The sequence below is a fragment of the Cyanistes caeruleus genome, chromosome 4 (genome assembly GCF_971803275.1).
Source record: "Cyanistes caeruleus chromosome 4, bCyaCae1.hap1.1, whole genome shotgun sequence".
In the NCBI taxonomy this organism is placed as follows: Eukaryota; Metazoa; Chordata; class Aves; order Passeriformes; family Paridae; genus Cyanistes; species Cyanistes caeruleus.
In genome coordinates this window covers 33184760-33199004 of record NC_141704.1, presented here as the reverse complement: position 1 = coordinate 33199004, position 14245 = coordinate 33184760, and the positions used below count along the sequence as shown (strand labels likewise).

Sequence of the window (14245 nt, the reverse complement as noted above, 5' to 3'; positions counted from 1 at the left end):
GTCAGCTCTCTCACAGGAAGATGTGTCCATGAGAAGCTGAAAACCCCACAGCAGGGAGAGACAGAGGCTCTTCTGCTGATACATCTGCCTGTTTTCAGGGCTTTTCTTTTACAGCTCATACTTTCTTTACCCAAGTGTAAAAAAAAAAGGCCAAACAGCCCCCAAAATTAAAAAAAACAAACAAAAAACAACAAAACAAACTAAATTAATGTAAATCTTCCTGGAAACAGTCAAACATGCAGAAAAATAAAAGAAGTGGAAGGCAACAGAAGCAGCCTTTCTGAAGACTGATTTCTAATGCCACTATCAAAAGATCAGCAGCGACACCCCCTCCTGCACAGATAGGGATGAGTGCCAGGCTGAGCTGGGAACCTCCCAGAAGAGAAGGGCTGGGTAGAAGTGGCACACTGTGTTGCCTTGAAGGTGAGCAGGCAGCTAATCTGTGGCCAAACCTGCTGCCATTTCTGTCCCCTGTTTGTACTGCAACTGTCTGCTGCCATCCCCTGCCAGCCCCTGCCTCTCAGCTGCCCTGCAGAGCCTTGGAGGCTGGCATTATTGTTGCCATCATCATAATTTTCTTCCTGTGCACTGGTCCAGTACTATCCCAGCCTCCTAGACTGGCTTTGTGGTCAGCCCCAAAAACCACTGCTCTGGAATCTAAAGTGAGTATCTTTCCCTTCCTTTCCCTTTCCTGACCTTGCTCCTGGTGGACTTTCTGTCCACCTCATGCCTTTGTAGTTGGCATCAGTTCCCAGCTCCTCTGTGCTCGACAGCCTGTGGGGTTTCTCTCTGGTTGGCTGCTCCCTCAGCTGACCCCAGGGGCACCGGCTATTTTCAGGTTTGGAATCTGATGCCACAGACATGCACATCCACCTGTGGCCCAGAGAAGTGCAGATGGGTTACAGGTGCAGATGGATGGACTCCTTGTTCCGGGCTCTGAAGTTCAGGGACAGGTGCCCCTCTCTCTTTCAGTTGTGCTTTATAACAAAAGCCCTCTTCATCCATCCTCACCGTCATTCACCGCCTCCAGCATTTCACGCCCATATGGCTTTGCTTCCTCCTGCCTCCATCCCAGCCCACCTTCCTACTAATTCTGCTTTGTGCTGAAATTCTGATCTCTTGGGCAATTGGCAGCTTCTCCCCCTCAGTGTGCCAGCAGCCCTGCAGCCAGTGAGAAGGATGTGCTTAAAGGAAAGTCCAGCTCCATTTCAGCAGGTGTCAGACAGCCTTTGTGCACAAAAAGCTCTTGGTGAGGAAGGCACCAGGCTGAGTTAGTGACAGGAAAGAGGGAAACAAAGTCAGGTTTTTGTACAGTGCATCACTTTTCATTGTGAGCACACACCTGAGGGCAGGTGGGCAAGAGCCAACAGAGCCCTTCAGAGGAGGTTCCGTGAGGACCTGTGGCAGGGATTTCTTCTCTACTGCTGTCCTCATCCATCTCCCCTCTGTTTTTCCACTCCCTCACTTCCTCTCACTCAGCTAGTTTTGTGCTAGTTCAGCTATCCTTCTGCAGCTTAGGCTGCAGAGCCAGCTGTGACTGCCTCTGTGTTGGGACCCTTTCCTGCTTTAGGGGTCCCTACGGGAATTGAGTACTGCACTTTGAATTCACTGTGAGTTCCCAGAATCTCTAGGATGCTCAAATCATAGAATATTTTGGGTTAGAGGGGACCTTTAAAAACTACCTACTTCAACCTCCCTGCAATGAGCAGACACCTTCAACTGCACCGGTTTGCTCAGTCCCATCCAGCTTGACCTTGAATGCTTCCAGGGATGTGGCATCTACAACCTCCCTGGGCAACCTGCTCCAGTGTTTCACACTCTCATTGTAAAAAATGTCTACCTTATAGCTAACTGAAGTTTATCCTCCTTCAGTTCATCCCTTGTTCTATCACAGCAGGCCCTGATAAAAAGTTTGTCCTCATCTTATTTCAAGGCTCACTTCATGTACTGAAAGGCTTCAATCAGGTTTCCCCAGAGGCTTCTTTCCTCCAGGACTGGGGTGGTCGAGGTGCTCCGGGAGCTGTTCCTTTGCCTCCCCTCTGCTCCCTCAGCTCCTCTGGGAGCAGCTACAAGGCAGCATGCTGGAGGGGATCTGCTAGCCAAAACCAGTTTATTTTTTCTGCTGTACTAGGGCGGCTGCTGTGGGATGACAAAACCTCCTTGGAGTAGCTAGACAATAGCAGAGAGAGTTTTTCAGGGTTCTTTATTTTATTTATTGGTAATTTTAGCCACTACTTCACTGATGAAGTTGAATACATTTGCTTAAATCATCTTTTTAGCAATAAAATTTAAGCTTATTTCATGCAGAATTTCCCTTTTGTTCTTTGCTTAAATACTCCTGCCCTTTGGCTGTTATTAATTACATCCATGGATTTCTAAATAACTTAATCTGTGGAAGTTAGAGTTTATGGGGAGGGCCAAGATCTAGTACATCTGAGAGCAATATTCCTGTCCCTTTTAAACATTGTTAATTTGTATTGAATACAAGAGCAGGTAAACAAAATGCCAGCTGTACAGCAGAGGAGAAAAATTACAGGGCAGTGAAGCCAATTAAATCAATTGCTATGGGCTTTGCCTTTCCCCTGTCTCCTGGGAAGGGCTGGGTTGGAAGGCTGGCAAACAGGTGTGGACAGAAGGACACAATAATTGTTCTCTGTATTTTAAACATTGTTACACGTTGTCACCACTGCACCAGATACTGCCACCGACCTTTAGAAAGGAGCTAACTTGCTATTTCAGCTCTCAAGCCACCCTGCTTGGCATATTTGCGTACAGTGCATCAGGGAGTCCTTCTCATCCAATTTTGAGCAGTCAAATGGTCTGACTAGCCCCCAAAATAGGGACAAGCTCATAATTTTATTATGAAAATCTACTTAAAACTGAAGGGAAAGTTGGTTTTCACCTGTCTGAAAAGACTGCTTTTCTAAAACAAGGATACAAGGCTCCCCTTGGACAGTGTGTGAGGTCCCTGCAGGACAGTTGCTATTGCAGTTTTGTCTTCTTCAAATGTTGTTTGGCATACAGAAACCAGCACTTGGTCCTGCAGAGCTGCCAGCACTGCAACAGGAAAGTCAGCATCTACATATTCTCTGGGCTACAAAGATAGGATAGTATCATGGAATCATAGTATCATAGAATAACTGATGTTGGAAAAGACCTTTATTGTAGTAGTGTAGATTTGCCAATTTCGTTTCGTGGCCAATACACCAAATAAATGTCATGGTTTTAAAGCAGTAACTAAAAATCACGAGAAAACTTACTTATTTCTTGCTGTGAGATATGGATTAGAACAAGAGCAAAACAGGCTTAAAACTTAAAAGGAACAAAGAAAACAACTTTCTTGTTGAATAAGCAAGAATAAGAAACCAGAATAAAACTTCTAGAAACCCTTTTTTCCCCACTACCCAACTACTCCCTTGTTCACATGACAGCATAGAGACAAAAAAACTTTGGTGGTTAAAACAGTCTCAATTTTGCTATAGTCCTTTCATCGGTCTTTGTAGAGAAAAAGAAGTCTTCTTCTGCTAATCTATGGGTTTTTTTCACTAAAAAACCATTTTCTTCATGGCTTTCTATTTCTCTGATGCCAACTGCCTGGAAATTCTGCCATCAGTTCTCTCCTCAAATTTCACATCACTCTGAGGTGTGTTATGGGTCAATGAGTCTAGGGATGTCATTTTTAAGGATGAGTTATTCAAAGGCCAAAGTTCTCTTCATCTGTCTCTGTGAGCTTCCCTGGAAACAGAAGTTTTCACTTTGCCTCTACAACGGCCCCAAATCTTCAACTATTACTTTTCTCTTTTTCTGTTCCAGCATCTCATAAGATCACAACTACTTCACCATTTGCTTAAAACCCACACTTTGAACTACTCCATTCCTCCCAATATACTGTCATGAATTAAAGGAGTTTTTTTCAGAACACTACTGTCCATCTCTATACTTTAATAGAAAAATATTTCAGCTTATTAAAGCATCTCCTTATTTCTCTCCCCTCTCTGAAGCTTAATTCCTTTCTTCACTGGCTTTGATAGTTTATGGTGTCTCTTTACATGTTAATCACTCCCTCTCTCTTCCTCTCTCTCTGGAAAAAAAGGATTAATCTGCAAGTCTCATCTGGATAGTAAAAGAGTTAAAGTCTTGCTCAGGCTGCAGGTGTTCATGGTGTCAGGTTTCAGTTCAGCGGCAGAAACTGCAAACCGAGCCAGGAACCGGCCCGGACCGGCCAGCCCCGCTTTTCCCCCCTCCGCAGGCTTGTCCAGCTGGTGGTCAGGGGGAGGAGAAGGCTGAGCCAGAGCCCTGTTACCTCTTCAGAAGCTGGAAACCAAAGAAAAAGATAAAGTCTCAGACTTTGGTCTTAAGGTGGTGTTCACAGGTTGATCTCAGTTTTCAATGATTAAAACCACCGTCAATTCTCAAAAATGGCTAATTATTGGCCAGGAGAAAAACTCCCATCATGTTTTAACTTCCTTCACTCTCAAAGCCAGTCTTAAAAGTGCAGAACTTAATATATAACATCAACCAGGCAACTGGGGATACCAGTATCATAAAGTCAACCCAGGAAAATTATTGAGTCCAATTTTTAACACAGCACTTCCAGGTCCACCAATAAACCATGTCCTTAAGTGCCATATCTACACATCTTTTAAATACATCCATGGATGGTGACTTCACCACTTCCCTGGACTGCCTGTCCAATGTCCACACTACCATTTTGGTGAAGAAAGTTATATGAGTATCCAATCAAAACCTCCTCTGGCACAACTTGAGGCTGTCTCCATTTGTCCTGTCTTGTGTCACCTGGGAAAAGAGGCTGACTCTCACCTTGCTGCAACCTCCTGTCAGGTAGTTTGAAGAGTGATAGGGTCTGCCCTGAGCTTCCTTTTCTCCAGGCTAAACAAATCCAGCTCCTTCACCTAATCCTCATAAGGTTTGTGTTCCAGACCCTTCACCACTGCCCTTCTCTGGACATGCTCCAGCACCTCAATGCCTTTATTGGCCCCAAAACTGAGCACAGGATTCAAGGTGTGGCCTCGTCAGTGCCGAGTATGGGGGGTGATCACCACACTGGTCCTGCTGGCCACGCTATTTCTGGTACAAAATGTCACAGCCAATGTGTTTACAATGCCTGCTTTTGAGCAAAGCTGCCCACCGGGATTTTCAGCCCTGTGTCACTGGCAGAGGTCAATGAGGAGGTGGTTCCACCAGGCAGGGAACTGGCTCAGATGTGGTTCAGGGGGTCCATGTGGTTTCTCAGTGGCTTTTCTTCATTTGCGTCAGGTGAAGGGAAACTCCCAGTGGGTATAAGAGCACACACAGGGCTTTTGGGACACTCAGCTCTTCCAGTTCATTTACTTCCTCTTTTTTTGCTCCCTGACTGTATCTCAGACTGAGGTGAGGAGGATGTTGGCTTTGCACTGTGCGAAAGGAAGAGGTCACCCTTGAAAGGAAAAGGTTTCCCTTGAAATCTCTTGCTGTCCTCAAGGGCAAACTGTGTGGGTGGGTTTGGCGTGCTGGTGGCTCACAACATCCAACCCACAGCAAACCTGGGTCACTGATAGCTGAGGTTCTCCAAAGCCACCCACATCTGGGTGCAAACAAACTCTTCCTCAAGCTTTCATCTCCTCCCATAAGGATTTGGCTGGTGCAGGTCATCTGGCTTCCACACCAAGCCCAGTTCCATTTATCATGCCATGTAGGACTGCCAGCAGCAGCTGGTTGTCATAACAACTGCATTTCCCAGCACTGGAAATAGTGTTTCCTGTTGCCCATCTTTCATTCCTGTAATCCCAAGTGGATCCCTTTTGCTCTGTTTTTGTTTTATTTCCCTCTTGAGGAAGACATAAACACATTTCTTAGTTTCCTGTTTGGAGAAAAGTGGCTGAATCAGGACCAAAATCAGCCCTGGGTGCCTGCTCAGGGTGAAAATGGGGACTGTGTGGCTTGGGGTAGCTGCAGAGTCACCTCAATTCCCTCTGCTCCTAACTCACCTTCCCATAAGCTTCAGACTGGGCTTTGACAAGTCCCTGGCCATCCCTGCTCTTGGGCTCCCTGGCAGTTTTCCCTTGATCTCTTAAGCCTGAGATGCTCTCTGTGGCTTCAGCCACGGCTGGCAGCTGGTCAGTCCTGTGAGCAGCACTTCCAGCCAGCCCTCCAGAGTCCCTTCCTCCCTCTGAGCCCTTGTGCACATCAAGTTTTCCAGTGAAGCCTCCCTGTCTCCCCAACAGCCCCCTGCCTGAGTGCAGCTTTCACCTGGTCAGCAGCCAGACAGAGTCAGGGTAGGGGCACTGCAAGGATGGGAATAAATTGGACCCTCACCCTGGCTTAATCTAATTGTAGCATTTAATAAGCCAGTGCAGAGAGCATATCTGACAAAAAAGCTTTTCTGTTTTTGGTTTGTTTGGGTTTTTGTTTGTTTGTTTGTTTTTAAAAAAGCTCTGCTTAATTTAATATTTTTCTAAATGCTACCTATTCAGATTGGTTCTCTGTGGGAGCAGACAGCAATGTTGCCATGGGTTGCACCATGGGGGTGGCTCTTCTTCCTGCCAGGAGGGAGAGGCCAGGGGAGCATAATACTGGGTGGAAAGCCAGTTTATGAAGGAAACATTAATATTTTCAAAATCACCAACCAAACTTCCTACTTGCATGAACAGACTGATGAACATAAACCCTTTACAACTCTGTTTTCCCCTACTCCCATCCAACAAAAACAGAGTAGCAAATGCAATTCCTCAAATGTTGCTAATATAATAAAACAGCAAGGACAGAGGACACAGGACTGGGAGGAGAGGCAAGAGTAGCATGGAGGTGTTTTCCTGTCCATGAGGAAGTAAGCTTAGGCCTGAAGTAGTGCTTCTCCTCTTCCCAAACAAGGAATGACTGAGACCAGCTCTTCCTGGGCTTTGCTTGATGCAATCATTCCTAGAGAGGTAAGAAATTCCTGGGTCTAAGGGGACTGAACTTTACCAGGACCACTTGAACAGATTCCCACTCAAGCAAGGCTTGTAGGAAAGGGTTGGCTGAGTCACTGCTGTGTGAGAGGCTGCAGCCAGCAGATAAAAGGTTTGCATCACCAGGTGCTGTCAGAATGAGTGTTAAATTAAGTGTAAGAGAGACACGTTGTGCCTAAGGCTCAATTAACTCTTCCTTTTCACCAGGAAATCTTGCACTCATGATTTTACTATGCCTCTTGCTTTTTAACTGAGCTCTGACTATCACCAGCTATTTAGCAACAATATCTGCTTGGACTTCAGCCACCTCCACATGGGAGCAGCTCTTTCAGGGCTGTGGTTGAAGTGAGTGGTGAATTTCAAAAGGACAACCTCATCTCACCAAGTGAGTAAGCAGAGCTTAGGCCACAGGAGGCTCTGAAGGGTGGGGTAGCTCTCAGCTGTGGCAGCACTGGGAAGCCCAGAAGCCTTGTAAGAGGAAGCTGAACTGCAAGTAGAATTGGGGTCTGTGGCTGTGATTTGCTGGAGAGATTTAATTAGGGCGTAGTATTGCAGATAACACTCACTTCTGGGAGTTTTTTATATTTACAAAGCTAATTTACCAGAGAAATCCTGTGTAAGGACTGTTTCCATATTTATCTTGAAAAGATGACCTTTCACTGCTGTTTTCTGCCCCATTGGTTCTCTTTGGTGGCACACAGAGCTCCAGGTGGTCTCGATGAACTCATTTCCCCTCCCTCAGATTTTCCCTGAAAAGTTGCTGCAGCTGGTAGCTCATGCAACTGCTTCTGCTTTATCACCAGAAGCTTTCAAGGAAGCCAGCTTGCTGAGACCTGAATTTCTGACAGAGAAGAAAAAATTTGAAGGTAGGAACCACTTTTTTTTTTTTTTTTAGATCTTTGAATAGCGCGCAAAGTAGGGTCAGAAAGGCACTTGCTTTCATTTTTCCATGTAAAGTTTATCTCTTAACACAGGAGCAGACTAAATCAGTGGGTCCAAGCAGGGCAAAAACACGGACAGGTTTCTCCATGGCTCACACATCATGCCCAGGGAGGGCTGGTCCTGCTCGCGGCTGCCATATGAACCCAGGGGCTGTGTTTTCCTGAAGGGCTTTTTGTGGCAACTCCCATTTAAAGAGATCTGGCTGTCTTCTTATCCTGCTACACTGGGGTTTTAGCCTGGATCAGTTCTCTGTTGGGGCTCAGCACTTGGCTCTCCAAGCCATTGTGCTGGTGCTGCGGAGCTGGTTGTGCTAAAGTGCGGCTGAAGGAAGGAATGGCTGGAGATGTAAGGGGGAAGCAAGGGCTCCATGAGCACAAGCATTGCTAGGGGGGAACCTGAGTCAGGAGATGGTGGCCTCAGACCTCTGTCCAGAGTTAAACTGCACAGGCTGTAGGAATAAAGCCATGATGCTGGGTCTTTTCCCCCTGATGACCCCCAGTGTCATGCCCTTCCTCAACAGGGGGACTCTGCTGCCAGGGTCACACCTGTTTGCATCACTGGGTTATGGAGCTCTGCTCACAGCAATCCAAATCACAAATAAGCAGGGACTCAGATGGTCTGACCTCATTAACACCTTCTTTCTTGTGTTTTCCCCCTTGATATTAATAATAAAGCAGCTCTTGAGCTGGCAAATATAACACTTCCATTATTTTGGACAGTTCAGGGTTTTCTCAGGATATGGATGTCTGAACAGCAAGAAAAGACACAGGCACATTTGCTCCTGCTGATTCTGACCCAGCTTGGTCCAGCTACTTCCATGATCATATTTTCAGTGGCAAGCACAAATACCACCATTGATTCTTTGGTGTTATGTTATAGCACCAATAAAGGAGGTGGGTGCTCAGAGAGGATGCAGGTTTTCCTCTTCCACACCACACATCACCCTGCTGGATATCCATTGTCCTTTCACATCTTCTTCATCTGCCATAAAACAAAAACAACAGCTGAACATTGCAGCTTTCTGAAGGTACATGTATGTGTCTCCTCCAGTGCCTAACGTAGCTGTAAAACTGTGACCCAGCAAGAACAGGGCCACATCTGATCATGAGAGGCACAGGGAGGAAAATGCTAATGGCTGAGTTTACCTGAACCTTTATCTTACTGAGTCTGATTTCAAGCTGTTGATAGTGTTCACAAGTGGTGTGGGCAGGAAGTTTCTATGCTGGGTGTCTATGCGTGACCTGTACTGTCTCAGGAAAATTTCGGCTAAAACAAGACAGTCATTTCTCGACTCCTAAGAGAAACAAGCTTTATTAGCATAACAAGAAAACCACATCCTCTTTGATTAAGATTTTCTAACACAGCTATACCCTGACTTCAGACACAAAGTTAGTCTTTCTATTACCCTCTGCTCCATGCCAGCTGATATTAGAAGCCATTCTTTCTGTTCCTACGTTTCCTTTGGCACAGGCCGGCTATGGCATCCTTGAACTGAACAGAGGATTCCTGGGAATTGTTCGTCTCAGTAGTAGGATACTAGTGTGTAACTGGCATTAATTTACTTATTTTATATATTATTGTAACTATTACATGCTGTTATATATGAGTAATGATAATAATGTTAGGGAGACATTGTTCCTGGTATGTTCAGGGGTTCCAGGAGATTTGTGTTCAAGTGTGGGATTTGGGTGTACACTAGTAGAGCAGGTAAAAGGGTTAAAACAAAAATTGGGACCTAGAGGGGAAAAAAATCAGTGGTGGATATCTGGGAGAAGAGGTTAATAAACAGGATCTGAAAAGAGAGAAGGATGGAGCATGATTAGGCTGCGAAACAGGAGAGGAGATTTAGCCTGCAGTGGGTCAGCGCAGTTCATTCCCCAGGCTAGAGCAGTGAAGCAGTGCAGAGCCTCTCCGGCCGCTCTGCCGGGGCTCCAGAGACACGGCAGCAGAACCAGAACCAGAGCCGGAGCGGAGCCGGCACGTCTCGCCCGGGCCCGCAAACAGCAGCACGGATCCCTGCTGCCTCGGGGAGGGGGATGGCGAAAATCCGGCCCGCAGGCTTTGTCTGAAGAAAGATCGCAGGCGATTGTACGTGCTGGTAGTTCCTCGGCCTCGTATGTCCGTCTCGTAAAACACAGCAAGGATTTTCCCAGATAAAAAACGGCACATCCCTTGGCAGAGAGTCACATCTGCAAGTACACGAGAATGAAAACATCCGGAGAGTGCTGCCCTTGAAACAAAATGCCCAAGAGGTCAAAACCACGGAGGGGAATGGAGAGTGAGTGCCATGATGGCAGCACATTCCCATCTCCTGCCTCCTTCTTACCAGCAATCTTTAGCCAGCCCTGGGCAGAAGCCAGCAGAGAGGCGAGGACCGAGCTGGATGCCTTCATGCCAGGAACCAGGGCAGCAGGAAGGAGAAGAGTGGTGCCTCTGCACCGTGGGGTGATGTGGGGACTTGCTGCCTGGCACTGTGCCCATGTCCTTTTAAATTTGTCATCCCACTTTCCAGCAGGAACCCTATGCCTTCTTCACCAAAGCATAAACACAGAACAAGGGAACAACGAGTGCTCATTCACTGCACGTTTGTTTGTTTCAAGAACCAAAGTTTACATAGTTTAAAGCTTCCACATGCCCCTTTCACGGGTGCCCCTGCAGCCTGGTAACTGGGATGTGACGGAGAGAAATAAGCAGTGGAGCACTTTAGTGTGATCTAACAGCGGAGTTATTTGATCTGGAGTTTGGTATGCACTGAAAATGCCAGTGGTTAATGGACTGTGAACATGGTGCAGCAGCTCTTTGCCTCCTTGCTGGCGCAGGAGCCAGTGCTTCATAAAGCTGAAAAAGATGCTCTCCTTCGCAGCATCTGTCCCACTGATCCAGTTACCAGCCTTGTTTTACTACTCATCCATCAAAGCACAGCCATCAATAAACAGATATTTCTAGCCTTCATTTAAAAAAAAACAAACAACCTCCATTTAAAAATAGAAAAGTCTGTCTGGGATGATCAGCTTTGTTCTCTGGTTTTGACCATTAGCCTGACTTTAAATTTCTACATCTTCAAACGTTTGGTTTAGCTCCTGCTACAATTTTCTAACACAGTGCCTAAATTTAAAGGCTACATCTATTTATGTCTGAAGTTTTAACATTTCCTCCACTTGGACTGAACGTACTTTATCACATCATCTAAACCCCAGGGACACTCCAGTGAAGAGAGAGCGCTGTCCATGTGAAAAGCAGTGATATTGTCCCAGTTTCAGACCCCTCATCTGTGCCAGACTCTTATCCAGGTCAGACACCTTTGTTTTCTCTGCACTTAAAGCTCACCAGGGAAAGGAGGACACCAATAAAAAAAAGAAAGGAAAAAAACACATCAATTCTGTAATAAGAAGACAAATCACTCTTGTCAAATGTATTTGTCTCCATAATGGGAAGAAGTACTTTTTTTAGGCTTTTTATTTTAGACACAGAAAAGCATGATGTGTCTGTCCTCTATGCACAGTGCCCAACAGAAGATTGTGCCATTCCCTCTCTGCGTCATTTACTCTACGTGCCAGGTTTCTGCTCAGTTTTAATTTACTGCTTCTGAGAGATTTCATCCTCTCCCTTTTGGGGATTGTTCAAATCAAACAGCAATTATTGTTGGCTCTTTCCATTTTAGGCAGCCACCATCACCATAACTTTTTGACTGACTTCCATAGAAAAACCCACAACAAGAGTGAAGCTCGCAAAGAACTCAATGTAGTATCTGGTACTTTTCCTCTTCCAAAATAACTGCTTGGAGGAAAGGGTTTGTTTGGTTTCTTAGGCTTTGTATAGTTACTTATTTTAGGTTGCTTTATTTAGTTGATATTTTTGTTCCTTGTACTGAGCCAAAATATTCCTTTTCTCAAATTCACTTAGGTCCTCCTGGCTATCACACTAGTACCACCATAACTACTCCTCTTTCCTTGACATTTATATCCTCCAAAGCTTTGTGAGTTATTATCATCATTCTCTTCTATATATATTCTTGTCCTTCTACCAAATTATACATTGGATTTGTCTAAATGTTTTAAAGCATGGAATCACCAGGGAAAATCAAACATCCTTTTGAAGTCTTTCTGGATTCTAGGCACCTGTAAGTCCCTTTATATCCCTCTAGATCAAATACTTTTACTTTTTGGCTTGCGTGTGGTCGGTCCCTGCCTGTCTTGGGCTGCTGACCTGACAAAGAAACCCAGGGATGGCTCTCATGACCCACCAAGTAGAGGGAGGGATGAGCCAGCTCAGTGCACAGCCCAGGATGAAGTGCCCATTTCAGGTGCAAGAGCAGATGAGGATCAGAGGATGTGTGTACCCACGGCAGCAAGGGGCACCGTGCCCAGCAGATAGAGGAAACCAGATTTAGAGCAATTGTGTAGCTCACTTCACCCTCAGCTGGGCACTTTGCAGGGCCAGAAGAGACTTGATCTTTCAGAATATTTGCATGTGGTAAGTGCAGGTCACTACAGGACACAGCCGGAGTTGGGACAGTGAATGTCAGAACCTCTGGCATCATCAGGATAAGCCTGCCATGGAGCCAGATCAGGGTAATGTGCCCACAGAAGGCAAACTATCAAGTCAGCAAGAAGGGACTTGCAACATCTTAGGGAGAAAATTGGTGAACAGCGGCTAAACATCAGTCTGTGTATGCAGCAGTAAGAATAGAGGTGCTGGAAAACTGCTGACATCCACAGCAGGGGGAGCAAACGTAGGGTCTCTCAACATGTCAGAGCTCATTGCCCACACGTTAACAGATTTTAAAGATTTAGATGTCTGGAATGTGGTGGCAGCAGAGAAGTTTGGATTTCTTCTCTACAGCATAAACAGTAATAGAGATGCAGACAATGTCCAGGAAATAGATGATGCTCAGGTTACAAAGCTGGACAATATTAACCAAGGAGATTCTCTGAATGAAGACTAGGTTACTAAGAAAAAAAGAAACATAGTCACAAAACACAAATTTAATATACTTTTTCTTATGTTTGGGAGAGAATCAAGTGGTTGAAAAAAGTCAGTCACTTGACCTCTATCTTCATCTGTCACATGGTGTTTTTCTGCCAGTCAAAGTGACCTGAAAACAGTCTTTGAAATTCCAGTTCATACCTTTCCTAACACACCCCAGCAGTAAAAAACATACTGAAAAAATTACCCCTGCAGGCTACTATCTGTGACAGAAACCAGCAGAAGATTATTCCCAGAAAAGTTCAAGAGAAGAATAGGCTAATTGGCCTACAGAAGAAGTTATTTCTAGTCATGGGCTTTCTGAGGTTGCTCTATGCCCTGAAGCTAGTAGGATTTCATCCCTCAAACATGAAAGAGAGAATAAAAGTAACAACCTTTGATTATCCTCTTTTTTCCTCTCTCTAATCCTACTTAAGTCTTAAGCTGACTCTTGCTCTCAATGATGGTCTGCAAAAGTCTCACAAATAACATTATTCTGTAGTAAAAAATACATTTCCTGTATGCACCCAACTTTGTTCTGTGATAAACATGTCTTTCCACTTCAAAATACATTATTTTTGGGTTCACTGAGTCCTCATTTAGTACAGGAGCTATCAGGGCACTGTAAAACACCTTTACAGACTGCAGTATTTTCTGCTTTTCCATTATGTTCCATTTCCTGAATGTCTCCCTGTAAACTAAATAATCACAGGGGGCTTCAGCATAGCAATATCTCCCTCCTTTTAATCATACCTGTCCTTCAATTCCAACCTACACCCTTTCTCCAGTGTCCTTTTCTTGAAATGAGACACCCCTGATATTTCAGGCAAAGCTACCTCCTGCCATCACTTACTGGCATCACGCACATTTTGGGAGAAATCAACTCTGTGAGAATGCTTTATCATCAGACATTTAACTCTGACAAGAGGCTCTTCGGGAGGACTAGAGGAGTGTTGGTATCCAAGATGCTGAGCAGTCCCAGCGCTAACAAACCACCCCCGGGCACTCCCCTGATTGCGTGGGCTCCATCAGGAGAGCCCTGGCCGGGAGCCCGGCGCTCTTGCTACATTGCCAGCAGCTGGAAGAGCTTTTGGTGTCTGACAGGCAACTGCCACACAAGGATATCTTTCTTTGGGAGCAAATTCATCTGCCCAGTTTCAGCGTTGTGCTGCAGCAGGGGGCAGGGAAAAAGTGGAAAGCAGTTCCACTTGTATTTCATTCCTACTTCCCTATGTTTGTGCCTCTTTGTTTATCTGGAACGCTTATTTGTGGATTGGCTATTTTGTAGGAACATCAGGCCTGTCTGAGAGAGGCTGCTGCTGTGTTCCCCAGACAGCATTAAGCACTCATTCCCTCTTTTTTTTTCCTTCCATTTGATCCCTCTTTTCTCA

At 45.4% G+C, this 14245-nt stretch overlaps 1 protein-coding gene across 3 annotated transcripts in view; it reads left to right on the top strand.

The window, feature by feature from the left end:
- Nucleotides 1-14245, top strand: part of MRTFA (myocardin related transcription factor A) — a 122353-nt gene that overhangs the window by 9316 nt on the left and 98792 nt on the right. The window contains exons 1-2 of one of the 3 annotated variants that reach the window (XM_086885667.1): nucleotides 6757-6926; nucleotides 7751-7813. The gene's annotated coding sequence lies outside the window, so the exon portion shown is untranslated. Of the gene's footprint in view, nucleotides 1-6756; nucleotides 6927-7154; nucleotides 7333-7750; nucleotides 7814-14245 lie in introns of those variants that run through there. The other 2 variants (XM_086885669.1, XM_086885668.1) reach the window with 2 other exon arrangements.